The 27,978-nt window shown below is 35.1% G+C and overlaps 1 long non-coding RNA gene across 1 annotated transcript; it reads right to left on the reverse strand.

Annotated features, from left to right (window-relative positions):
- Positions 1-1,565: 1,565 nt before the first annotated feature.
- Positions 1,566-25,491, reverse strand: LOC112646005 (uncharacterized). Its single transcript, XR_003127417.3, has 3 exons — positions 25,303-25,491; positions 2,957-3,070; positions 1,566-1,613 (listed from the first exon to the last, which is right to left on the reverse strand). It is a non-coding gene; the product is annotated as an uncharacterized LOC112646005 (long non-coding RNA).
- Between the last annotated feature and the right edge of the window lie 2,487 nt (positions 25,492-27,978).

Here is a 27,978-nt window from a genome sequence, read left to right on the forward strand (position 1 = left end):
ACTCTTGCTATTCCTTGCCCAGCACTCTTTCACATCCCACAGTGCAGAATAGCTGTAGTCTCTTCTGGTCTCTATTTCTTTGTTCAGGCTGTACTCTCAGTACACTCCACTCTATCCTTGTTTTCCTCTAGGACAACTCCGGTGTCACGCCTGGGAAAGTCCGCCTTGACAGCTTCTCATTTTGTTTAGATAGTCTTCACAGGAGATTCAAAATACTTAGCGCTTATCTCTATCATTATACTTATCCTACTTTTTTCCCCCTTCTAATTAATTAGTATTTAAACATAGGGCATAGATAAACATTTTTATTTTGTATCTCCAATTCTGAACTCAGGCTTATCACATATTTTAACATGTTGAATTAATCTTGAATGAACAATTGGATGAATGAATGATTGAAATTCAACTATTTGTATACAGATAAGCAGGACATTGTTGACTTAGAAAATATCTCAGGGAGAATTTTTTATTAAACTGCATCTAAACATAAATGCACGTTTTTGCTCATATTTATCAAGAATAAGAAGCAGAGAACCTTAGAGAAGTCTATGCTTCTCTGCCATTTCCTTTGTTCATTGGCTTGATTTTCTTTGCAATTGGTATTTGTTGGGAATTGCTAGGCATACTTGTATCTTTTATTGTGATGCTACTGAAAGACATGGATTGGGGGGAATGGAGATGTTCGCAAATGTAGGTGAGGACATTGAAATGGTTTCTTTACAATCTCCCTTCAAGGCTGTTCTAAACTATTTTGATAAAAAAAAAATTAACCAGCTTTTTTAAACATCCAGAAGGCATAGATACCTTCTTACTCCAGTAACAGGTGATATTACTTGAAGGAAGGGACATAGCAACTGTGGTACCTTGTGAATTTCTCTGTGGAGCAATTATTCAATATACTGGCCTAGCTCTTGAATTAATGTGTTACTAGTAGAGTCTCTTAAAAGACTATGTTTATTGATTGACACTGTAATAACAGCACTGAATGCCCAGTGGTTGATATACGGTCTTTGATCATTGTTCCATAGTAGTGAACCTTCATCCACACTCAATCAATCATCCAGCACACTCAACTGCATTAGGAAATGAAGGCCAGCTTTTGTTCAGCAATGCATTTGATAAGTTCAATCTTCTAAACCTGGAACTAGGTGATGATATGGCTAGTCTGTGTTCAAATGGAGAATAATTTATTGTGATTTTTGGCATGCAATTTCACCCCTGCTGGTCCGGAAACTCATTACATGGTGGAGATGATTGCTAATCAAAATTTCTGGGCTCTATTCTGTCCCTGATAAGTCTTCCCACCCCTCCTACTCTCTATATTTTATTTCAATTTTAAGCTGATATCAGCATGTAGCATGTCTTGCCATAAGCAATAAAGCATTAGGAAGGGGTATGTGATATTTTTAAATATCAGGGAATAGTTGTAAATCATGTAAAGTGATTTTCCTTTGTGTTTTCTAATCATGACATCTCTGTAATGGGAATGTCTGAATCTGAGGCATTAGAATATTAAAATGGCCCATTATCTGGAGACCTATCTTCTCATTGATCTATAAAAGCTTGAAAGGTGTCTTATCGTGCCTGTTCCATAGCCATCCATTCCTGGAGTCCTGACGAAGGGGAACAGAAGAGTGCTAGTTGATAATGTACTGTGGTTGAAGCTGACATAGTATTTATGGCTGATAACTGGTATGGGATATTCCCAGAGCATTGAGAAATATTGGGGGGGGGGCATCTGAAATGAGACTTATAATGGGACCATATGGGAAAAATGTTACATGTATACCATTCAATTATTTCACAGTGATTATTGTCAAAAAAATAAAAATTGCAATATGCTGTAATGATTTGATACTTAAAGCCCTTAACATGAAATTAATAATAGTTAATCCATATATCTCAGAGGGCAATGGCATTTTGTATATTTTGTATATTTTAGACAAATACTACTGCCTTTATTATTATCTTAAACAGCTAGTCATTTGGCAAATCATAGAATGTGGCTATTCTTTATACTTGGAAGGTTTTTGTTGTTTTGATACCTATGTTTTAGTAAAGTCTTAAGGAATATTATTATAAGTAAATAATGGGTAGATGGCATACTCACCTAATATCTTACCTGCGTACCAGAATGTATATTATATTTTCACAATTTATTTTTAAATTCATTCTGAGAAGGTTGCTAAAGGGATCCTTAAAGTTTTGTATAGCAAATTCTCACTCCTTAATCAGGACATTTATGTGTTGGGTTTGCTTAAAGCAAGGCACACAGTTACATGTAAAGTTCAAATAGAATTTTAGAATCCAAAAGACAGCATTTCTGAATTGTGGGTAAATCCCAACATAAAATTATTTTGTTTTGATTCTTAATGAGATTTTATAGCACAAAGTATTTTCTTCCCCCAATAGAAAATAAATCTGAAGTTGAGAGTCTCTTTAGATGAGGATATTAGAAATGAATTCTCTATTGAGAACAGTGTCCATTATATCCCTCAAGGCTCAGGCAGCAGGTCCCTTGGCATGCAAAACTGCACTGCCTGTGCAAGAGGCTTGAGCAGAACCCAGTTTGGTTGTGGGCCTATGACTTGCTGGGCCTCTCCCTCTGTGTACAGGAGCAGCACTTCAAGTTGTGTCTGCTTTAAGTTGAAATTTGCAGTCATAAAATATTCAGGGTATTTTCTTTTCTCAAATTAAAGTGTTTGCTTCATGTTTTACCCAACCCCACAGAGAAATGTGCAGATCGGAAAGCCAGAACTTCATCCAACTTCACTCAAGATGCCACTTTGAATAATTAAAAAAAAACAAAGGAACTCAAATTATAGTATGAACAAAAATGGCACTTCTAAGGAGTAAGCTGACCATTCTGTCAGATTTTTGTTACTTTAGGAGGTGACTGATTTCACCTTATTTGACATTTGATAAAATGTCATTGCATCTATGGCAGATCACATACCCTCATCAGGCTCCATTGGTAGAGTTGCTTTCGGAGTAGGGTGATGAATGGCCTTGCCCTCTCTCTCGCAGTTCCCTTATCCAATCTTCATTGTGGCCACATTTGAAGATTTTGCTGGAGTTTAGAAAATATGTTGATTATGATCTTCAGCTCCATGGAGTGAGAGAGCCACAAATACCCAAAGGTATTATGTTTGTGTAAACTCAACAACGTTTGGTTGCCTTAGGGTAAGACAGTATGATTTATTTAGTATTACTACTTGGTGATACTTGGTGTATTACTCTGTATTACTAAGTTTAGTATTACATGCATATGATTGATAAAACAGTAAAACAGTAAAAGGAAAAAAAGCAATATGATAAAATGCCGGACAATTTAAACCAGAAGAAAATATATCTTAAAGGCAATGTGTTCCCCTTTCAATGGAATTTTCCAGGTGGTGTGGAGGGCAGTGATTTAGCATAGCAGACAGTTTGCAGAGAACCTAGATGTCCCTCCTGCATGAGGTCTTTCTCCTCTAATTTCAAGTATAATAAGAAAGCTAACTTCAATGTTAACAAATAGCAGTTTGTTTAATGATCAGTGGAAAAAATTTCTCTTTAAAACAAGTTATTATTCTAGGTTTAGAGTTCATATATGGAGCTAGGTATCTCTGACTCTTGAAGTTATATGCAAACATTTGTAGGTATTTGTATTTGTGCATATTTCTGGGAATAGGTTTGTAGGTGTGTACATTTTTCTAGGGATGGGTTCTGTACTTTTTATCAGATTCTCAAAGTGGTATGTGAACATTCCCACACTGGTCAAACAATCTTGTCCTAAACCATTCAAGATTTTAGATCACAGGGATGGTAGATTGTATAATTCAAAACTTTTTTTTACACCTGCCTGTTGGCCCCTTCCTCCAGAAGCTTTAGTGTCCCACCCCACTGCTACTGGAGTTGAATTTGCTTTGGCCAATGAGATGTGAGTGGAGATGGCATATGTCCCTCCTGAGCAAAAGCTTTAAGAACCATTGTATAATTCCATCATTACTCTTTTACTCCTATGTGTAGGCACAACAACCGAGGGGGGTTGTGCCTACTGCCTGGGCTGGGGATGAAGATGGTAGAGGTGAAGTTGACTTTTGAACGTGCTACATAAGTGAGAACTACACCATATTGTTATAAGTAACTGAGATTTGGGTTTTCTTTGCTGCTAGCAGCATAACTGAGTCTAAACCTTCTGCTCCAAAAGATGGAAGCCCTGAGTTACATTCAGAATCCAACAGGGCACACTGGAAAACACTAGCATAATAATGATCTTCCTCTGGTTTGGTACATTTAGAAGTGACACATTTCTCCTATGGATTCTGTATGGTCCTTCAAGTTTTTCCCGTGGAGTCAGAAATAAGACTTTAGTCTTGTAGGGTTAGTCTGTTAGGATCAGAGAGCCCATTTTGCTGAGTCAAAATCCTTTCTGGTGGAAGGGAGCCACTCTGGGTCTGTTTCTTTCATCTACCCAGTGGCTAGTGTGTCCTGGGAAAGAACTACTGGTATGAGGAATGTCTGAGGTCAGGAGCAGCTCTCTGAAGTACAACACAAACTACCTAACACAGTAGGTATGAACATATTGAGAAATTATGGGGTGCATATCATTTGTGGTGTGAAGTATAGTGCAGATTCATTTTCTAAAATGCTCCCTTACTCCAGGCATGACAAGGATGAAGAATAGGTGTTACCATAGTAGAGCACAATGAAAGGCCACCCAAGAAAGAAAACATTTCAGAGGTGACTCATAAAGTACTAACTTCAAGAAAATAAAAAAGCCATCCATTATCCACACAAAGTGTATAATAATAAGGACAAGTGCTTCATCACTTCCTGTTTGACAGGTAGAGGTCAGAACTCCCATAAGGGAAACACTACAAAACCTCTTCAGTCAGAATGGGCTGCACCTGAATCAAAGAACTGTTATGTCTTTGGAGAGATTAGATTTACTCTCCACCCCCATTCCCTATTCTTAACTATTGCTACCATTAAGCAGTTTTTAATAATTTTACTTTTTAAAAAAAGATTTTATGTATTTATTTTAAAGAGAGAGAGCATGAGCACAAGCTGGGGAAAGAACAGAGGGAAAGGGAGAAGGAGACTCACAGCTGAGCCAGGCCCCTGATGCAGGACTTGATCCCAGGACCCTGAGACCATGACCTGAGCTGAAATCAGACACTTAACCACCTGAGCTACCATGGTGTCCCAACAATTTTATAGTTTTTAAAAAAAATCTGTACTAAGTTAATTATCCTTATGGACTTAAAAATAGAAGATTGATGGCTAGCTCATAAAAGATCTGCCCTGAAGCTTTTTACTCAATAAAAAATAATTCTAGGAAATTATATTGGGATACTTTCTTCCTGATCTAGTACATATAAGAAAATGTTCAGCTTCTTTTCATTATAGATCATAAGACTTTATTTTCTATTACTCTATAGTATTTATTCACTTATTTAGCAGGTTATTTATTGATTGCCTACTCTTTGCCAGGGATTGTTCTTGGAGCGGGATCACAGCAAACAAACTCTGCCCTCAAGGTGGTTGCATTCTACTGGGATAAAATAGAAATTAAATGCCAACAATAAAAATAAATATGTAATTTGTCAGATGGTGATAAATACTCTGAAAATAAAAAGCAGAGTAAGGAGAGGTAGAGAATTATAGGCATGGAATACTGTTTTCATACAGAGTGGTCAGGGCAGTTCTTATGGTTAGAGGTATTTGAAAGTCCTGAGTGAAGTGAAGGAGTGGCCATGTAAGTCTCTGCTGGTAGAGTGGGGAGTTGGATTTATATCTTATTTTACTCAAATATATTCATCACAAGTGGTATGTAAATTGAGTTTTATTTTTAAGCACATTATGAGAGTGTCTTTTTTTTTTAATAAGCATTTACCCAAGGACAATTTTTTTTTAATTTAATTTCAACTTGCCAGTATAAAGTATAAACACCCAGTGCTCATCTCATCAAATGCCCTCCTTAAGCCTATTACTCGTTTACCCCATGCCCCATCCACCTCCCCTTCTGCAACCCTCAGTTTGTTTCCCAGAGTAATCTGCAATGTAAGTACAAGTTTAAACATATTGAATTCACTTAAAACAGGTTACACTTGTTAGATTAAGATGTTACAGAGAAATGATGGACAGGAAGAACAGTTTGAGTGAAAAGTTTTGGTTATATATTTTATAAAAAGATTTATTATTTATTTTTAAATTTAATTTATTAAACTATGTGTAGTAATAAGCAAATCAATAAAGTGTGGTTGAGGCTCTTTGAATTAATCAGAATACTTTGTTATTAACAATGCAAATCACAAAAAATGCTTTCAAAATATCTGAGATCCCTTAAAAATTATTTCTGTAGTTGAGTTAGCATTCTCTTTGTAGTTATATGTACCCTAAGGATGCACTAGAAATACACATTTTCCAGAACTAGTGCAGATATAACTCAGGTCTTGGGCAGGTTATCACAATTTCAAAGAAAGGTGTTTAAACCTACAAGACTGTGCTTTTGCCCCTTAGCTTCACCCTTCCTGGATTCACTGATTGTTTTGAAACAAAAGGAAGCAAAACCGTTAATAGAACACAGTGAGACCAAACTTGTCATCCCATTTAAAGTAACCCCTATGTATAAGCTCTGAGTTTATAACAAAAAATGCATGATCTCATGGTTGAAGTTCAAACCTCAGGGAATATGAGCTCTGATTGCAAATGTTATTTTAAAAAATGAAGGTGGTTTTTAATCTGTAGAAGAATGCACCCATTGTGAAAGTGAGCAATCAATATAAGAAAAAGGGTTCCTCATCCACTTCACTCTATGTGGCCTTCCCCTTGCATCCCCTTTCAATAAGTACAGTAAATTTCAGATGCTGAAGGGTTAGTCAGATCTATCCTTTTAGCATTTATGACCAGTCAGGATTGGACATTTCTGGGGGAGTGCTTATATGACACAGTCATTTCCCTTCTCCCCCACCACAGAATAACTCTCAGTGAATTAACCTGATTACTATGTTTTTGCTATCCCAAGTTTTCAATGCATAACCATCTTTCCTAGGGTTACCTGAAATGGTGTTTTGCATGTATTTCCTCTGTTGGGTTAAATAACACAGCTGTTACTTTTAATATGTAAAAACATTTGTCTCTTCATGGCAGAATGGTAATTTATAGGCAAAACACTTAATCTTTAATTTACAGGTGTAGCAGACCAAACTCTGTTTTAAAAAATGCCCAAGCTCAAGGTGCTGGCAGGGCCATGGTTTTTGACAAGGCTTTTAGGAAGAATCTTTCCTCACCTCTTCTAGCTTCTATTAGTTGCCAGCAACCCTTGGGGTTTCTTGTGTTGTAGACGTGTCACTCCAATTTCTGCCTCTGTTGTATGGCATTCTCCCTGTGTACTCTGTTTTTATGTGGCGTTCTTTTCTCTTGTGTCTGTCCAAATTTTTTCTCTTCTTCTAAGTTTAGCAGTCACTGGGTTAGGGCCCATCCTAATCCAGTTAAGACCCTTGTCTTACTTGGTTATGTCTATAAAGACCCTATTTCCTGAAGAGGTCCCATTCTGAGGTTCTAGGTTAGCATAAATTTTGGGAGACATTTTTCAACACAGTGCCCATATCTAGAGTTCCTGCCTACAGCTTATTCATGGTTAAATATAATCAATTTAGTCTGAGGCTTTTCTTTTCATTAATGTTTCATATACATAGCATAATTCTCTTTTTTTATTTTCAATTTTTCTTTTTCTATTTCAATAGAAAGTTAACATAAATGCAGAAAAGTCTGTAAATTGTAATTGAATGAATTTTTACGGGGGAACAAAGTCCTGTAACTACCACTTAGATCAAGAAATAGAATGTTACTAGCAACCAAAAAGGCTTCATCATGCTTTTTCTAATTATTATCCTTCTATAATAATTTCTGTTATGACATCTAGCAGCATGGAATAGCTTCACTTATTTTGAGTTTGATATGTATTATTATTTTTTGTCTAGCTTCCTCCCTGCCTCCCAGCCTTATGATTGTGGGTTTCATCCATGTTATGGGCACATAGTTGTAGTTTATTCTCTTTGCTACATAGTATTCCATTTTATTAATATGTTGTGACTATTTTTCTGTTATTGCCGATAGACATTTGAACTACTTCCGGTCTTTGCAGTTATGAATAATACTTTGTGGATATTTTGATGAATGTCTTTGGATACACATACATATGTGGCTGTGTTAGGTATATGCTTATGTTATGAATAGAATTATTAGGTCATAGAGTATGTATTTATTATTAGCAGATGCTGTTTTCCAAAGTGGCTGCATCTGTCTACACTCATACCATCAGTGTGTAAGAGTTTCAGTTGCTCTGTATCTTGGCCTATACTTGAATATTTAAGAAAAAAAATAGCCTTTTGGTGAATGTATTGTGAGATCTCACTGTGGTTTTAATTTGCATTTCCCTAATTACTGATGATGTTGAGCACCTTTTTATATGTTAATTTGCCATTTGGATGTCATCTTTTGTGTATTGATTTTTAAATCTTTTGCCCTTCATTTAATTGGATTTAGTTATCATTTTATTATTAATGTATAATAGTATTTTACATATTCTAGATACAAATTCTTGTCATATATATGTAGTTTAAAAATCTCCGAGGCTATAGTTAGTTTTCTCTCTCTTTTTTTTTAAGATTTTGTTTATTTATTCACGAGAGACACACAAAGAGAGGCAGAGACATAGGCAGAGGGAGAAGCAGGCTCCTTGAGGGGAGCCCAATGCAGGTCTTGATCCCAGGACCCTGAGATCACAGCCTTCTGCTTAAGGCAGAAGGCAGATAGATAGATGCTCAACCACTGAGCTACCCAGGCATCCTTGTTTAATGGTATCTTTTAATGAAGGTAAGTTCTTAATTTTAACCAAATCAGTTTATCTAACTTTTCTTTGTGGTCAGAGCTTTTTATGTTATTGAAGAAATCTTTCTTTGCCTCAAAGTCTTGAAGATATTATCGTATGTTATCTTCTAGGAGATTTGTTTTTACCTTTTACATTTAGGCCTATGATCCATTTAGAATTGATTTCTATGTTTGTATGAAATAGAAGTCAAGGTTGTTGTAATATCCCTTATGGATGCTATTGATCTAGCACCATTTATTGAGAAGATTATGCTTTTTCTCCTTTCTATTGACTAGAAGCTGGGTTTGTGTGGATCAGTGACTGGATTTTCTAGTCTGTTTTATTTACTTAACTTTGAGCCAGTAGTATTTTGTTTTCATTACTATAGCTTTATGGTATAGTAGTAATAAGAATTTAAAGTTTACTATTATTTTAATTTTTAAAAAATTTTCAAAATATATTTATTTATTTATTTATTTATATATTTATTTATTTATTTATGAGAAAGACAGAGATAGCGATTAGGGCTTGATACCTTGGGGCTTGATTCCAGCACCCTAGGATCATGACATGAGCAGAAGGCAGATACTTGACACTGGCCAATTGAGCCACCCAGGATCCCCTTACTATTCCTTTTTAAAGATTATTTTAACTAATCTTGGCTTTTTGCATTTCAGTAAAAATTTTTGAATCAGCTTGTGAATTTACAAAAAAATAATCTATTAGGAGTTTGACTTAGGGTTATTGGGTCTAATAACTAATTTGCTTAATAGCTTAATAACTAATACTATTTTGAAAAAAATTAACATTTATTTCTTTTTTTTAGAATTAACATTTATATTGTCTTCTAAATAACATAAATGATATATTCCTCTATTCAGGATTTAGTGACTTTTTTTGTAAAAAGATAGTAAATATTTTAGCTTTCTGGGCTGCATACAGTCTCTGCATACAATACTGTTCTTCTTTTTTGTATTACAACCTTCAAAAAATGTTAAAACCCTCTTTAGTTCATGGGCAGTACAAAAATAGGCTGTACCCTGCGGTTTACCAATCTTTGTTCTAATTATTTAGGTTTTCTTTAATGTAGCTTAATAATGCTTTATAATGTAGAGTCCTTGAATGCCTTTTATTATATTTACTTTTGGTATTTGGTGATTTTTGATACTATTATATATATTTTTAATTTTATTTATTTAAGCTTATTAAGCATTCATTTTAATTTCAGTTAGTTAATATACAGTGTTATATTAGTTTCAGGTATACAATATAGTGATTGGACAATTCCATACATCATTGGTCTTTATCACAACAGGTGTACTCCTTAATCCCCATCACATACTTAACCATCCCCCAACCCACCTCACCTCTGGTGACCATCAGTTTGTTCTCTATAATTAAGAGTCTTGATTTCTTGATTTATCTCTCTCTCTCTCTTGTTCCTCTTTTCCCCTTTGCTCATTCATTTTGTTTCTTAAATTCCATGTATGAGTGAAATCATATGGTATTTGTCTTTCTCTGACTTATTTTGCTTAGATTATACTCTCCAGCTCTATCCATGTCTCTGCAAATGGCAATATTTCATTCTTTAATATGGCTGAATAATAATTCACTATATATATAAAATATACATACTCTATCTACTATATCCATTTATCAATTGGTGGACACTTGGGTGCTTCCATATCTTGGCTATTGTAAATAATGGTGCTATAAACATAGGGGTACATCTGTCCCTTTGAATTAGTGTTTTTATATTCTTTGGGTAAGTATACAGTAGTGCGATTGCTAGATCATAGAGTAGTTCTGCTGTTAACTTTTTGAGGAACCTCCATAAGGTTTTACACAGTGTTTGCATAAGTTTGCATTACCACTTACAGTGCATGAGGTTTCCTTTTTCTCCACACCCTCACCAGCACCTATGGTTTCTTGAGCTGTTGATGTTAGCCATTCCGCCACATGTGAGGTGATATTGTATTTTAGTTTTGATTTGCATTTCTCTGACAATAAGTGATGATGAGCATCTTTTCATGTGTCTGTTGGCCATCAGGATGTCTTTTTTGGAGAAATGTCTGTTCACATCTTCTGCCCATTTTTAATTGGATTATTTGATTTTTGGGTATTGAGTTGTATCAATTCTTTATGTGTGTTAGATACTAAGCTTTTAGTAGATATTTCATTTGCAAATATCTTCGCCCGTTCAGTAGGTTGCCTTTTAGCTTTGTTGATTGTTTCCTTGGCTCTGCAGAGGCTTTTTAAAAGTTTTGATACAGTCCCCGTAGTATATTTTTGTTTTTGTTTCAGGAGACATATCTAGAAAAGTGTTATTATGGCTGATGTCAAAGAAGTTACTACCCGTGTTCTCCCCTAGGATTTTAATGGTTTCAGTTCTCACATTTAGGTATTTAAACTATTTTTAATTTATTTTTGTGTGTGGTGTAACTAAGTGGTCCAGTTTCTCCCATTTGCATGTTGCTGTCCAGTTTTTCCACGTTTTGTTGAAGACAATGTCTTTTTTTCCATTGGATATTCTTTCCTGCTTTGTCAAAGATTAATTGACCATATAGTTGTGGGTTTATTTCTGGGTTTTCTATTTTTGTTCTATTAATATGTGTCTGTTTTTGTGCCAGTACCATAGTATTTTGATTACTACACCTTTAGCTTTGCTTTACTTTTTCAAGATTGCTTTGGCTACTTGGGGTCTTTTGTGGTTCCAAACAAATATTAGACTTGTTTTAGTTCTGTGAAAAATACTGTTGGCTTTTTGATGAGATGGCTTTAAATGTGTAGATTTCTTTCGGTAGTATAGACATTTTAACAATATTTGTTCTTCCAATCCATGAGCATGGAATCTCTTTCCATTTCTTTGTGTCATCTTCAATTTCTTTCATCAGTATTTTATAGTTTTCAGAGTACAGATCTTTCCTCTCTTTGGTTAGGTTTATTCCTAGCTATCTTACTGTTTTTGGTACAATTGTAAACGGGAGTGTTTTCCTAATTTCTCTCTCTGTTGCTTCAGTATTCATGTATAGACATGCAACAGATTTCTGTATGTTGATTTTGTATCCTGTAGCTTTACTGAATGTGTTTATCAGTTCTAGCAGTTTTTTTGTTGAACTCTTTTGGGTTTCCTATATATAGTATCATGTCATCTGCAAATACTGAAAATTTTACTTCTTCCTTCCCAATTTAGATGCCTTTTATTTCTTTTTGTTGTCTGATTGTTATAACTAGAACTTCTGGTACTATATTGAATAAAAGTGGGGGGAGTGAGCATCTTTGTCTTAGTCTTGATCTTAGGGGAAACACTGTCAGATTTTCCTCATTGAGTATGATGTTAGCTTGGGTTTTTCAAAGATGGCCTTTATTATCTTGACGTACATTTTCTCTAAACCTACTTTGTTGAGGCTTTTTAAAAATCATGAGTGGAGTTATACCTTGTCAAATGCTTTTTCTGCATCTATTGAAATGATTATATGATTTCAATACTTTTTCTTATTGATGTGATGAATCACATTGCTTTGTTTGTGAATATTGAACTGCCCTTGCCATTCAGGAATAAATCTGATTTGATCTTGGTGAATGCTTTTTAAAATATATTGTTGGACTCAGTTTGCTAGTATTTTATTGTAGATGTTTGAATCTGTGTTCATCAGGCATATTGGCCTGTAGTTCTGTTTTTTAGCAATATCTTTGTGGTTTTGGTATGAGGGTAATGCTGGCCTCATAAAATGAATTTGGAAGTTTTCCTTTCTTTTCTGTTTTTGGAATAGTTTGAGAAGAATAGATGTTAATTCTTCTTTAGTTTGTTAGAATTAGCCTGTGAAACCATCTGGTCCTGGGCTTTTGTTTGTTGGGAGTTTTTGATTACTGATTCAATTTATTTGATGGGTATTGGTCTTTTCAAATTTTCTATTTCTTTTTTTTTTTTTTTTTTAATATTTATTTATCTGAGGGAGAGAGAGTGAGAGAGTGAGTGAGTACAAGCAGGGGGAGTGTCAGAGGGAGAGGGAGAAGCAGGCTTCCTGCTCAGCAGGGAGCTCAAAGTGGAGCTCCATCCCAGGATGAGCTTAATTGACTGAGCCACCCAGGTGCCCCTAAATTTTCTATTTCTTCCTATTTTAGCTTTGGTAGTTTATATGTGTCTAGGAATTTATCATTTCTTTCAGGTTGTCCAGTTTGTTGGCATATAGTTTTTCATACTATTCTCATAATTTTTTGTAGTTCTGTGGTGTTGGTTGTTATTTGTCCTCTCTCATTAGTAATTTTATTTGAGTTCTTCTCTTTTTTTGTTGATAAGTCTAGCTAGAATTTTATCAATTTTATTCATGTTTTTTTCAGAATCAGCTCCTGGTTTCATTGATCTGTTATTTTTTGTTTTGTTTCTATATAATTTATTTCTGCTCTGATCTTTATTATTTTCTTCCTTCTGCTGATTTTAGGTTTTCTTTGTTGTTCTTTTCCTAACGCCTTTAGGTATAAGGTTAGGTCGTTTATTTGAGATTTTTCTTGATTCTTGAGATCAGCCTGTATCACTGTGAACTTCCTTCTAGAACAGCTTTTGCTGAATCCCATGGGTTTTGGACTATTGTGTTTTCATTTTCATTTTCATTTGTTTCCCTGTGATTTTTAAATTTCTTCTTTGATTTCCTGGTTGACCCATCATCGTTTAGTAGCAGGTTATTTAACCTCCATGTATTTGTGGTCTTTCCAGTTTTTTCTTGTGGTTGACTTCTACTTTCATAGCATATGGTCAGAAAAGATGCAGGGTATAACTTCAATCTTTTTGAATTTGTTGAGGTTTGTTTTGTGAGCTAATATATGATGTATTCTGAAGAGTGTTCCATGTGCACTTGAAAGGAATGTGTATTATGCTGTTTTTAGGATGGAATGTTCTGAATATGTATGTTAAACTCTTCTGTTCCAATGTATCATTCAAAGCCATTGTTTCTTTGTTGATTTTCTGTATAGTTGATCTATGCATTGATGTAAATGTGGAGTTAAAGTCTTCTACTATTATTGTATTATTATCAATTAGTTTCTTTATGCTTGTTATTAACTGTTATGTATTTCAGTGTGCCTATGTTCGGTACATAAATATTTACAATTGTTATATCTTCTTGTTGGATTGTCCCTGTTTATTATTATGCAGTATCCTTTTTGTCTCTTGTTAACAGTGTTTGTCTTAGAGTCCATTTTGTCCTATATAAGTACTCCAGCTTTTTAAAAAATAGGCCCCATGCTGAATGTGGGACTTGAAATTATGACCCCAAGATCAGGAGTTGCATTCTCCACTCACTGAGCCAGCCAGGTCCCCCTCCAGCTTTTTTTTTTTTTTTTTTGATATTCATTTGCATGATGTTTCTCCATCCCCTCACTTTCAATTTTTTACAGGTGTCTTTGTGTCTAAAATGAGTCTTTGTAGGCATTGTATAGATGGATCTTGTTTTTTTATCCATTCTGTCAACCCATGACAACCCATGTCAACATTTGTTCCATTTATATTCAAAATAATTATTGATAGTATATGTATTTATGTCATTTTATTATTTGTTTTGTGGTTATTTATGAAGATTAATTCTTCCTTCTTTTCTTTTCTTTTCTTTTCTTTTCTTTTCTTTTCTTTTCTTTTTTTTCTTTTTTTCTTTCTTGATATGCTGACTTTCTCCAGTGATATATTTGGATTTTTTTCTCTTTATTCTTTGCATCTTAGTAGTTTTTTATATATGGCACTATTAGGTTTGTATATAACCTCTTCTGCATATAGCAGTCTATATTAAGTTGATGATCATTTAACTTTGAACTCATTCTTTACTCCTGTCTATGTTTTAGGTATATGCTGTTATGTTTTACATCCTTTAATTTTGTGAGTTCTTTGCCTCATTTTTTTTTTACAGAATATTTATTCTTACTACTTTTGTGTTTCCTACATTTATACTGCCACTTTTGGTCCTTCCTTTCCACTCACAGAGTCTCCTTTAATATTTCTTTCAGGGCTGGTTTAGTAGTCATGGACTCCTTTAGTGTTTGGGAAAATCTTTCTCTCTCCTATTTTGAATGATAGCCTTGCTGGAGAGAGTGTTCTTTGCTGAAGATTTTACTTATTCAGTGCTTTGAATATATCATGTCACTCTCTTCTGGCTTGGAAAGTTTCTGCTGAAAAATTCCCTGCCAGCCTTATGTGTTTTCCTTCTAAGATACTATCTTCTTTTGTCTCTCTGCTTTAAATTTTTTTATCACTATATTTTTGCAAATTTAATTACAGTATATCCTGGTGTTCTGCTTTTATTGATTTTTGTTGGGAGTTCTCTGTGCTCCTGAATCTGGATATCTATTGGGGCTATCTATTGTCTTCCCCAGATTAAGGAAGTTAGTAATCATAACCCATGAAATTTGGCCCATCTTGCTTTCCAAGCCAATTGCTATGGGGATTCATTTTCCCCATGCATCCCCCCTGCCCCCAGTGTACTAGTTTGTCTTTTGCCATTCTTCTCTACTATGGCTCCCTTTCCACTGCAGTGGCCATGGTCCATTTGTCTCCCAAACTTTCTACCTTCTTCTTTGTAGCTTCTTCTCTACCTTTAGTTGTGGAGTTTGTTCTGCCAGTTTTCAGGTCAATTTCTAGGGTATTTAAGATGATTTGATAGTTATCCAGTTTGTTTGTTTTTTTTTTATCCAGTTGTATTCATGGGATGAAGTGACCCTAGGGTCCACCTACTCTGGCACCATCTTCCAATTTCCTCTATAAAGAGTATTTTTTTTAAAAAAACTAATTTTTCCAATTGTTGCTTATGTTTAAAATTAAAATTGATTATTATGTATTTATTTTCTGTACAGTGATTTTACTAAATTAATTGATTAATTATAATAGTTTATCTGAGATTCTTTTGAAGTTTCTGCATAAAAATAATGCCATGTGCCAGCTATAGAGTTCTACATCTTGCTTTCCAAACTTTATAGCATTTTATTCATTTTCTTATATTACTAAACTGGCTAGACTTCCAGTACAATGTTGAATATAAGTGATGACTGTACACATATTTATCTTTTCAAGAGTGCATTTAAATGTTACATTTAAGTATGATAGTAGCTATAGAATTTTTGTGTAGATACATTTGGGAGTTTAAACTTGATTCTTATATTCTTAGTTTGCTAAGTTATTTTTAAATTGTTGATGAGCATTGACTTTTATCAATTGGTTTGTTTTCTACATCTATTAAGATGGTCATATGATTTTTCTTATTTATTAGTTAATGTGGAAAAATTATACTTTTCAAGTTGTATTTTAGTTTCAAATGTTAGACTAGTCTTAAATTCTTGAGATAAATTCTATTCAGTAATTGTGTATTATCCATTAATATCTATATCTCTATTGCTGTTTTACTAGTGTGTATTTTCATGACAGAGATTAGACTGTAGTTTCTCCCTTTTTGAAATGTTCTTATATTTTGATATAGAGGATATATTAACTTCTTTTCTATTCTCTCTTTATTTTATTCTCTTCTCTGAAACTACTTGTGTATTGAGTATAACTGTTTTGATCCTTCAAGTACAGCCCAGTTGCCAACTGAATATCAGTGACTGACCTCAGTCAGTGTTGCATGAAGCAGAACTGTCTAAGCTTTGTCTGAATTAAAAAACCTAAAATAGAATTATGTGGTTTTTGTTTTTATCAACTAAGTTTTAAAGTACTGGGTGTGTAATAGCATCTAATTGTAGTCTCAACTTGAATTTTCAAAATAGAATAATGATTTTGAGAAATCTATGTATATTTCTGACATTCATATTTTTTTTTTAGTGAAGAGTCTCTTCAAATCGTTGGCTTAAAAAAATCATTGGCTTATTGATTTCACTGGATCTTTTGTTAATATTGAGTTTTGAGAGTTCTTTATATATGCTGGATACCAGCCTTTATCAGAAATATGTTTTGCATATATTTTCTCCCAGTCTGTGACTTGCCTTTTCATTGCTTTATAAGTATATTACAAAGAGCAAAAGTTTGAAAATTTTAAGAAGCTCAATTTATAGTTTTTTTTCTTTTACAATTTTTCCTTTTTGTGCCTTATCTAATACATCTTTGCGTAACCAAAAAAAAAAATCCAAATATTTTATTTTATTATCTTCTATGTATTTTATAATTTCATTATTAACATTATGGTTATGATCCATTATGACTTGATTTTTATTTATGGAGTGAGATAAGGTTTGATGTTTATATCTTTCCATATGTATATCCAATTGTTCTAATACCATTTGTTGAAAACTATCTTTTTTCCTTTGAATTACTTTGGTAGCTTTGTTGAAAGTGAATTGACCATATATATATACATCTCTTCCTAGACTTTCTACTTTCTTCCACTGCTCCATATGTAAACTTTACAGCACTTTTTAACTTTCTTTTTCAAAGTTATTTTGCTATTGTATGCCTTCTGTTTCATATAAACTTTAGAATTAGCTTGTCAAGTTAAAAAAAAATTCCTGCTGGTATTTTGATAAGTATTGTATTGAATCTATAAATCAATTTGGAAAGATTTGATATCTTAAGAAGGTGTGAACATATGTCTCTATTTAAGTCATAATTGATTCAGTAATGTTTTATAGTTTTCTGTATACAGCTCATATACGTAGTTTAAGTATTTCTAAGAATTTCATGTTTCTTGATACTATTGTAAATGATATTCATTTAATACTATTGTAAATAGTATTTCAATTAATACTATTGTAGTCAATAATTCAAAATTCAATTAATACTATTGTAAATGATATTCATTTAAAATTATAAATTTGGGGATCCCTGGGTGGCGCAGCGGTTTGGCGCCTGCCTTTGGCCCAGGGCGCGATCCTGGAGACCCGGGATCGAATCCCACATCGGGCTCCCGGTGCATGGAGCCTGCTTCTCCCTCTGCCTATGTCTCTGCCTCTCTCTCTCTCTCTCTGTGACTATCATAAATAAATAAAAATAAAAAAAAAATAAAATAAAATAAAATTATAAATTTGTTATTCATTTTAGTGTATAGAAAAACATTTAACTTTTGTATACTGATCTTGAAGCCTATAACATTGTTAAACTCATTTTTTAATTCTAACAGCTTTTTGTAGATTCTTCAGGATTTTCCATATAATTTTTATTTTCAACATTCGCACATTTTAAAAAACGTAAAGGATAAAAATGGTCTGTTTCAAGTACCCAGATACTTACCATTTTTGTTGCTCTTTTATTCTTGAAGTTCCATATTTTCCTTTGGTATTATTTTTTCTTCATCCTGAAGAAATCTCTTAAGCATTTGTTTGGTGTGTGTGTGTGTTGACCAATAAAAGAAATGAGAAGTAATTACATAGCCTTTAGTGGGAAGATTAAGTTTACACTAGTAAAAAATAACAATTACTTAAGTCTGTGTTTCACTTAATGTTATATAGACTTTTTAAAAAATTTATTTATTTATTCATGAGAGAGAGAGAAAGAGAGAGAGGCAGAGACACAGGCAGAGGGAGAAGCAGGCTCCACGCAGGGAGCCCGATGTGGGACTCGATCCCAGGACTCCAGGATCACACCCTGAGCAAAAGGCAGATGCTCAACCACTGAGCCATCCAGGCATCCCTACACACTTTTTTAAAACACATTTTTACATATCTGTTTATCACAAATTTAAGTATACTGTGCTTAGAATCAAAAGACACCCAGGTGTCCTGATCTTTTTGAATCATTTTTTCCATATTCATATTCTTTGGGTAAATACCCAGTAGTAGAATTACTGAATCATATGGTAATTCTATTTTTAATTTTTAAGGAACCTCTGTACTGTTTTCCACAGTAGCTGCACCAGTTTGCATTATCACCAATAGTGCACAAGGATTCGTTTTTCTCCACATGCTTGCCAATACTTATTGTTTCTTATGTTTTTTATTTTAACCATTTTGACATGTGTGAGGTGTATCTCATTGTGGTATTGATTTGCATTTCCATGATGATGAATGATGTTGAGCATCATTTCATGCATCTGTTGGCATCTGTACATCTTCATGTCATCTGCCCATTTTTATTGGAGTGTGTGTGTGTGTGTGTGTGTGTGTGTGTGTTGAGTTGTATAAGCTCTTTATATATTTTGGATACTAACCTTTTACCCGGTATGTCATTTGCAAATATCTGCTTCCATTTAATAAGTTGTCTCTTTGTTTTTGTTTCCTTGGCTGTGCAGAAGCTTCTTATTTTGATGTAGTCCCAGTAGTTTATTTTTGCTTTTGTTACCCTTGCTCAGGAGGCACATCTGGAAAAGTGTTACTATGGTTGATGTCAGAGAAATTATGTCTGTGCTGTGTTCTAGGATTTTTTTAAAAATTTTTTATTTATGATAGTCACAGAGAGAGAGAGAGGCAGAGACACAGGCGGAGGGAGAAGCAGGCTCCATGCACCAGGAGCCCGATGTGGGATTCAATCCCAGGTCTCCAGGATCGCGCCCTGGGCCAAAGGCAGGTGCCAAACCGCTGCGCCACCCAGGGATCCCATGTTCTAGGATTTTAATGGTGTCAGGTCTCACATTTAGGTCTTTAATCCATTTTTAATTTATTTTTGTGTATGATGTTAAAAAGTGCTCCAGTTTCATTCTTTTGCATTTAGCTGTTCAGTTTTCCCAGGCACCATTTGTGAATACCTTTTTCTCATTGCATATTCTTGCGTCCTTTGTTAACCATATAATTGTGGGTTTATGTCTAGACTGCCTATTCTGTTTTATTGATTTATTGTCTATTTTTGTTTGGTACCGTGCTGTTTTGATTACTAAAACTTTGGTAGTATATCTTGAAATCTAGGATTTTGGCACCTCCAATTTTGTTCTTCTTTTTTAAGATTGCTTCTTTTGTGGTTCTACATAATTTTTTTTAAGATTTTATTTATTTATTCATGAGAGACGGAGAGAGAGAGGCACAGACACAGGCAGAGGAAGAAGCAGGCTCCATGTCCATGCATGGATCCCGGGTCTCCAGGATCACATCCTGGGCTGAAGGCGGCACTAAACCACTGAGCCACCCAGGCTGCCCGGTTCCATACAAATTTTAAGATTATTTTTTCTAGTTCTGTGAAAAATGGTGTTGGTATTTTGATAGGGATTCATTAAATCTATAGATTGCCTTGGGTAGTATGGACATTTTAACAATATTTGTTTTTCTACTCCATGAGCATTCAATATCTTTCCATTTGATTGTGTCTTCAGTTTCTTTTGTAAATGGGATTGTTTTCTTTTTTTTTTAATATTTTTTTCAATTTTTATTTATTTATGATAGTCACAGAGAGAGAGAGAGAGAGGCAGAGACACAGGCCGAGGGAGAAGCAGGCTCCATGCACCGGGAGCCCGATGTGGGATTCGATCCCGGGTCTCCAGGATCGCGCCCTGGGCCAAAGGCAGGCGCCAAATCGCTGCGCCACCCAGGGATCCCGGGATTGTTTTCTTAATTTATCTTTCTGCTACTTCATTACAGAATGATTGTTTTATTTTTATTTTTTAATTTTTTTATTGAAGTTTAATTTGCCAACATTTAGTATAACACCCAGTGCTCCTCCTATCAAGTGCCCTCCTCAGTGCCCGTCACCCAGTCAGAATGATTGTTTTAAAATATAATTGAGATCAATATTCCCCTTTATGTCTCCCCTCTGCATATGTAAATCCTTCATTGTCTCCCTAGTTCACTCAGAATAAAAGTCAAAGTTATTCAAGGGTATTTTAGATCATACCTGGTCATGGCCTCTTTTGATTCTATCTCCTTCTTCTATCTCTTCTCACATTCTTTTCTAGCCACAGTGGCTTCCATGCTATTATTTAAATACAGCGGCAGGGTTCTGCCTTATGGCCTTTGAACTGACCATCTCCTTTGCCTTAAATACTCTTTCTTCAGAGATGCCTGGGTGGCTCAGTGGTTGAGCCTCTGCCTTTGGCTCAGGTCATGATCCCAGAGTCCTGAGATCAAGTCCCACATAGGGCTTCCTGCATGGAGCCTGCTTCTTTCTCTGCCTATGTCTCTGCCTCTCTCTCTCTGTCTCTCATGAATAATAAAATCTTTAAAAAATATATAAATAGATATTCTTTCTTCAATTGTCTCATACTTAACCTCACCTCATTTGAGTTTTGAAGAAATGTCACCTTCTCAGTGTGGCCTCCATGGCTTCTCATGAAAACAATGAAATCTAATCCCATCATCATCTCTGCTTCAGTACTTCCAATTTGTCTTACCTTATTTTTTTTTTCTGTAACACTTACCAGATTCTAACATACTGGATATTAAACACATACACATTTTGTTTAGAATCTGTTATCTCTCTCCCACTAGAATGTAAACTCTTCAACGTCAGGGTTTGTTGTTTGTTTTATTCACCGATGCATCCCCAGTTCCTAGAACATAGCCTGACACTTCATAGGTCTATAATAAATATTTATTGAATGCATGTAAATATGATATTCATATATCAGCTGCTTTGGCTCTTCTTAGGCATGTATACACGGGATGAGGTCCAAACTCTTTATGAAGTGGAGTATGTTCTTCATAAGCTCCTCCCCTTCCCTGTGTTCACTTTTTTAGCTTCTCCATTCCTCCACTCCCTGAATTCCACCCATATTTAACTAGTAATTTCTAATCAATACAGGCTTTCTTACAATGAGACAGCACTCATTGCTTTAGGGTCACTTTTAGTCATTAGAACAATTTTACATTCAGATGTGAACAAGTCCAGGCCTGTATAAACCCAAACTTTATGATTTCATCCGCTGTCAAGCTTTTCTTCCCCTTTCCCTGCTAAAGACATAGACTGAGGGATCTACAATGGAGAGGAGCATGTCATTTACTCTTCCATTTTTAATCCTTTTTGGTCACTCCACTTCTGTTCTTTCCACAGTCCAATGAAGAATGAAAGACAAAAGGTGGAGTCTGTCATTAATTGAGGTGGTAATCTGGCTATCGGTGCCTTCTCTGAGGCAGATGTTCATGTACATGTACATGTCATGCTCCCCTCCCCACCATTAAGGGACCTCTGAGATGCACAGAATCCTGATGTAGGTAACATTTCCTTGACTGATTTCTAGCAGGACCCGCTTAGTACCTTTTTGCTGGGATAATCTCATGTTGGTAAAAGCCCTGTTGGGCAAAATCCTTCCAAGATGTCTTGAAAGAGATGATGGATATAAAGCTCAACTGCACAAAGAAAGACCTGACCTAAAGATGATTGTCAATACACTTTATTTCGCTGCTGCTATTCCTGTCCTGAGCCATGATGCAATTAGGCAGAACCTAAGGAATGATTTGAATCTATGGACCAAACAGAGATATGGAAATAGTCCTAGGTGGGACTCAATCAGTGGCTTCTGGATCAGTACAGGTTTATAAACCTTAGTCTTCTTAACATTCAGGTGAACAAATAACTATATACATAGTTATTCCACCAGTTGTGAGCCATGTGAAGTAACAAAGTTAATTCACCTCTGGAACTCCCCATCATCCATAAAATGATGTTGTTGAATTTTTAAGTTAATGTTTATCTGTAATAGCCTATAATTCCCATTGATAATCTTTGTCTATTTCTTGGATTCACTATGGAGATTGTGCTTGCAAAGTGTGTTAAGCTCCCTTGTTTTACTCTTACTACGAGATAGCAGTTCTGGCATGCTGAAGCATTGCTTTTGGAATTTATATTGAATTATTAATAAAATACCACCTGAAGAAAGTAAGGCTAGAATACAATGAGCAGGCCAAAAAGCATGGAGATCTCAAATAGGGAATAGTCCATTCTTTTGTCTGCCAGTGACAGAGTGGCCACTAGAGATGATGAGAGGGGCTTGGCAGTGTATGCCAGGCATACCTGCCATAGGTCTTGGAAAACAGAGGCCACTCAGTAGATGGGGGAGATATATCTTCCTGACAAACCTCCTGCCAGAAGAGAATGTACATAACTCAGCCCTGAGCCTTTCTATGAGCTCCGCCAAAAGAGACAGGCAGGTAACAAAACACTGAAAAGAAAGTAATGTCAGTTGAGCCTAGCTATGGCCAATACTACACCTTAATTACTCTACCTAGTGACAAAAGCTATCAAGCTTGAAATAAAATGATTTTAAAGTCAGAAATTTATGTGCCAGAGAGTCAGAGGCTATAATTTTAGGGGGATTTGTTTATAAACTAAAATGAAAATAAATTGGAGAATTAAACAACTTTATGTATACACAATAGTTCTATAAGTTTGTCTGCTTCTTTCTGATTTTTCTACCATGTCATTGCATGCATATTTCTAGCCAATTACAATATTTCATCCAAGCCATGATTTCATTCTGATGCTAAAAGGATGACATTCAGTTTTGATTCATTTATCCAACAAATATTTATTGTATTAAATAAGTATAGTTGAAAAGAAGACTGAGTAGTACTGGAGGAATTAATTTCTTTATTCAACAAACACTTATTAAGTACCTACTATGTGCCAGGCATTGACTGAAAGGCTAAGTATAGTGGTAGTGAACAAGACAGCAAAGACTTCTTCGTCACATGGAGCTCCCATATCCCATATGTATAAATGAGAACACATATAAACAAATGAGGAAATATGGATAGTGATAAATGACAATAGTTGGGGAAGGGATAAGGAATGCAAGAAGAAACATGTGAAGATTGGGGACTAGAGAGCTCAAAGTGAAGGGAGCAACACTTATAAAAGCTCTAGAGTAGGAATAAATTTGGCTCATCTGGTGAATGGGAAAAAAAAAAAAAAAGGTCAATGTGCCTAGAGTGGGAAAGAGTAGAAACAGATAAAACCAGAGAGGTAGGTAGGGGCCACATCAGAAAGAGCTTTATGGGTCAGTATGAAGAATATGGATTTTATTCTAAGTATAGTGTGAGCCATTGGAGAGTTTTAAGCAGGGAGCAATGATGTGACGAACACTTCACTGGAAATGAGGGAGTAGAAAAGAATTTTGCAAAAGAAGAGGCATTAATTACTTACCAATTGATTAAATAAACATTATGAATTTCCCTATGTGCCAAGTGCTGATGACAGAAAGATTCAGAAGATTCCTCTTGTCCTCGGGATGTCTGTATGGCTCAGTGGTTGAGCATCTGCCTTTAGCTTAGGATGTGATCCCAGAGTTCTGAGATCAAGTCCCACACCAGGCTCCTGCATGGAGCCTGCTTCTCCTCTCTCTGCTTATGTCTCTACCTCTCTCTGTGTCTCTCATGAACAAACAAATGAAATCTTAAAAACAAAAAAAAGAGATTCCTTTTGTCCTTAAGATGCTTACAGTCCTTTGGTGACAGTCATGTGCATGAATAAGAACATGGCAATGGCCATTTGGGTTGCTTACAAATCTTGTACATTATAAATAATGCTGCAGTAAACATAGGGGTGTATGTATCTTTTTGAACTGGTGTTTTAATTTTGGGGGGTGAATATCCAGTAGTGAAACTGGATCAGTCATAAGATGGGGTTCCCTTCACTGTGTGGTTGTGAGATGGAAGTAGATGTTATCAGGAATCTGGGCTTCACTTCATCGGTAAGAGTTGAAACAATTGCTCTGTAAAATCTCCTTTCACTCTATTTCTGTACCTTGGAGCATGCTTTGCCTTGATCATTCATTTTAGGCTATGTTTCTGCCATGATAATACAGAAGACTAACTCAACTCCAATTAAAATGTTACCCCTCAACAGAATTTTAGTCATCTTCTTAGTAGATCTCATTGCAAAAAAATTACATAGTTATGATTATTATGTTTTGAGTAGGTGAGGGAAATGGGTAAATGTGGCCAAAAAGTACAGACTCCCAATTACAAAATAAATAAGTCCTAGGGATATAATGTATAGCATGATAACTATAGGTAACCAAACCATACTGTACATTTGAAAGTTGCTAAGAGAGTAGATCTCTAAAGGTAGTCTTCACATACACAAGTTTGTAACTTATATGTGGTGATGGATGTTAACTGAGTTCCTGTGGTGATCATTTTGCAATATATACAAATATCAAATCCTTATTTTGTATACCTGAAACCAAAATGTTATATGTCAATTATACTTGATATATACTATAATTATATAGTATAATTATAATTATACTCAATTAAAACTATTAAGCACATAAAACATATTAACTATAATACTCCAGAACTGGTAGGGCTATCACAGTTCCTGTGAACTGGCCTGGGTATTAATTCAGCATTATCATATTATTAGCTACCATTAATCATTTTACTATAAAAATATCAAAAAGTATATGAAAGAGTATAAAATGTTGTTTTCTGTCACCTTGCTCCCAAACTATTCCCACTTAACTGAATTTTCTGCTGTTAACAGTTTATGTATCTCCCAGACATTTTCTACGTATATATGAGTATAGTATGTATAAATTCTACAGGCATTATGGAAAGGCTGATATTTAAAGTGCCATTGAAGGAGGAAAGGAAAGAAGCCACATAGTTACCTGGGGGTGTTTGGAGGAGATTGCCAGATGGGGGGATCAGCAAGTGCAGAGTCCTAGGATTAGAGTGTGCTTGGTGCATTTGAAGAGCAACAAAGAGGCCATGGGGCTGGAGTGGAGGGTGGGTATAGGTGGGATGGGCTACAGAATCCACAAAGTTTTTTAGGTCATGGCAGAAACTTGAGCTTTTATTTTGAGTGAAATGAGCTCCATGAATAGAGGCATGACATGATCTGACTTGTAGGGATAATTATGAGGAGGCTGTTGTGTAATAATACAGGTGAAAGATGGTGGTACCATGAACCTTTGTGGTAGTGAAGTGGAGAAATGGTTGGATCCTGGACATACTTCACAGGAATAACTAACTAATGCGATTTGTTGTTGTTGGACTGGTTGTGGAATATGAGAAAATGAGAATGTAGGGTAACTTCCAGATTTGGTGGCTGAACAGCTAGAAGAATGGGGTTTCAAATTCATGGTGGGGCCAGTATTAAGAACCAAGTCTTCTAAGCTGTAAGGTCGTGTTCCCCACTGCATGTCTTGCCTCCTGGCTACCACACAGCCATGTAACATCATGCTGTGGCAGGATGCTGAGCTCTAAAGCAAAGAACAAAATTTTAATATTACCTTCTATTAACTTGGGAACTTCTTAGCCCAGAACAGTTATAGTGTTTGAGAATATGTAATATTAGTCATTTCTGGTATTTTCAAGATGCTTGTTAGAACCCACCTAATTCATGTTTAGAACTCTGGGCTCACTGGTTGGGAATGACGGCACCAGTTCATTATTCTGGAGTCTTGTGTTTCTGCTTCTGGCAGCCATATTCTCTGTGCCCTGAGTTTCACTGTGCTTTCTTGTCCATTGATTACTTTCTGTGTTTTGTAATGCAAATACAGTGAAGACAAATGTGCTATTTATAATTTTCTTCCTGGAGCCATTTCAATTAAAAGTTAATTAAATGTCTTCACATCATAATTTTTAAGTATTCTTTCAGTAATAGCGAGACAATATGAGAGCTGTAAGAATCCCCAAGTCTAAAATAAACTTATGCAAATAACTTCCAAAATGCCACTGTGTGTGTAGAGACAGCATTACATAAACATGGTTAGTATTTTTATGTCTTTATTAATTTTATGAATTAAAGTATTAAAAGTGTGAGCCTGTGATTAGGGGTATTCACTTAAGGCATTCTTGAAGTGTTGGATTATAGCATGGGAGTGGGCTGCTGACCCTTCTGTAGCTATCTTTTCTTTAGAGCCATGGTTCTTATGTTCTATTGGCTGTAGGGAAACAAAGAACCAATAAAGAACACAAAGGCCTGAGCTTTTTTGTATTTTTATTAAGTTTCCAACATTATTCTGATACCCACCAAAGTGTAAAAACCACTCCTTTAGAGCATTAGTAAGCTGCTGTAGTAGTTTCAGGTTGATTCTGGACATGATAAACTTTGAGACAAATCTATTGTGCGTTGCTTTAGGTGTGATGCTTTACTCACCACATTCCACGAGTGTGACTAAAATCGGCAGGGGCCTCAAAAACTTCATGCCTAGGAATACCTCATGTACCCTTTTCTTTAAAGTTGAGCTGTGGAATCTGGAGTTCCATTAATAAGGCTGCAGATATGTGGATTTTCAGGCGATATATTGGTATATGCCAAAGCAATTCTCTCATTTCCCTGCCAAATGTACCTTTAGCTGTATGATTCAGGGCAGGATTTCTAAAACTTGAGTAACATAAGAATTTCTTTTCAGGAAAAAAATTATAGCATATTTATAGCGTTATGTGAAATTAATCATATTATGTATGCTTTACATTTTTTAGTTGTACCGCTATAAAATCAAAACAACTTAGCAAAACTGAGTAAAAACAAAATTACAGTAGCAATAATATTCCAATTAGTGGCACTGATTTAATGTGATAGATGTTGTTTTGGTGAAACAGCCACAACTTACTGCATGCTTGTTGCTCTGACACTACAGGTTTTTTTGGACATTGTGACTTCTTATTTATGTGTCACTTATCCATCATCCTGCCAAGTTTGTCTAGAGGAACAAGCACCAGGCCTCTGTTTGTACAGGGGCCTTGACTTGGCCTCCGCTGGGTGCAAAGATGTTATGTTAGTCTGGCACAATTCCATGGTGCTAAAGTGATCACAAAACTAAGCTGAGTATGCTTGTTGTATGGCACTTCTTGGTGATAAAGGGATTGATTATATAGATGATAAAATGTATATTTACTTTGATTTTTTATGGATATTTATTTGGGATTGCATTCCAGGGGAATGTAAACTCTCATGAGAGCAAGGGCTTTGTTTTGTACCGTGCTATATTCTTGGTGCTAAGAATAGCACCAAGAATGGCTCTGTCCAACTGAAATATATAACAACCCAAAAATATGAGCCACATATGTAATTTAATATTTTTTTGGTACCCACATTTAAAAAAAAACTAAAAAAGAACAGGTGAAACTAACTTTAGTAATATATTTTATTTAACCCAATATATTCAAAATATTTTAACATGTAATCAATATAGAAATTATAAATGTGAGATTTTATATTTTCTTTTTATGCTCAGTCTTCAAAATCTGGGTGTATTTTGCATTTAAAGCACTCTCAATTCAGACTAGCCACATTCCAAGTGCTCAGTAGTCACCGTAGTTAGTGGTTACTGTATTGG

This window comes from Canis lupus, chromosome 34 (genome assembly GCF_003254725.2).
Source record: "Canis lupus dingo isolate Sandy chromosome 34, ASM325472v2, whole genome shotgun sequence".
In the NCBI taxonomy this organism is placed as follows: Eukaryota; Metazoa; Chordata; class Mammalia; order Carnivora; family Canidae; genus Canis; species Canis lupus.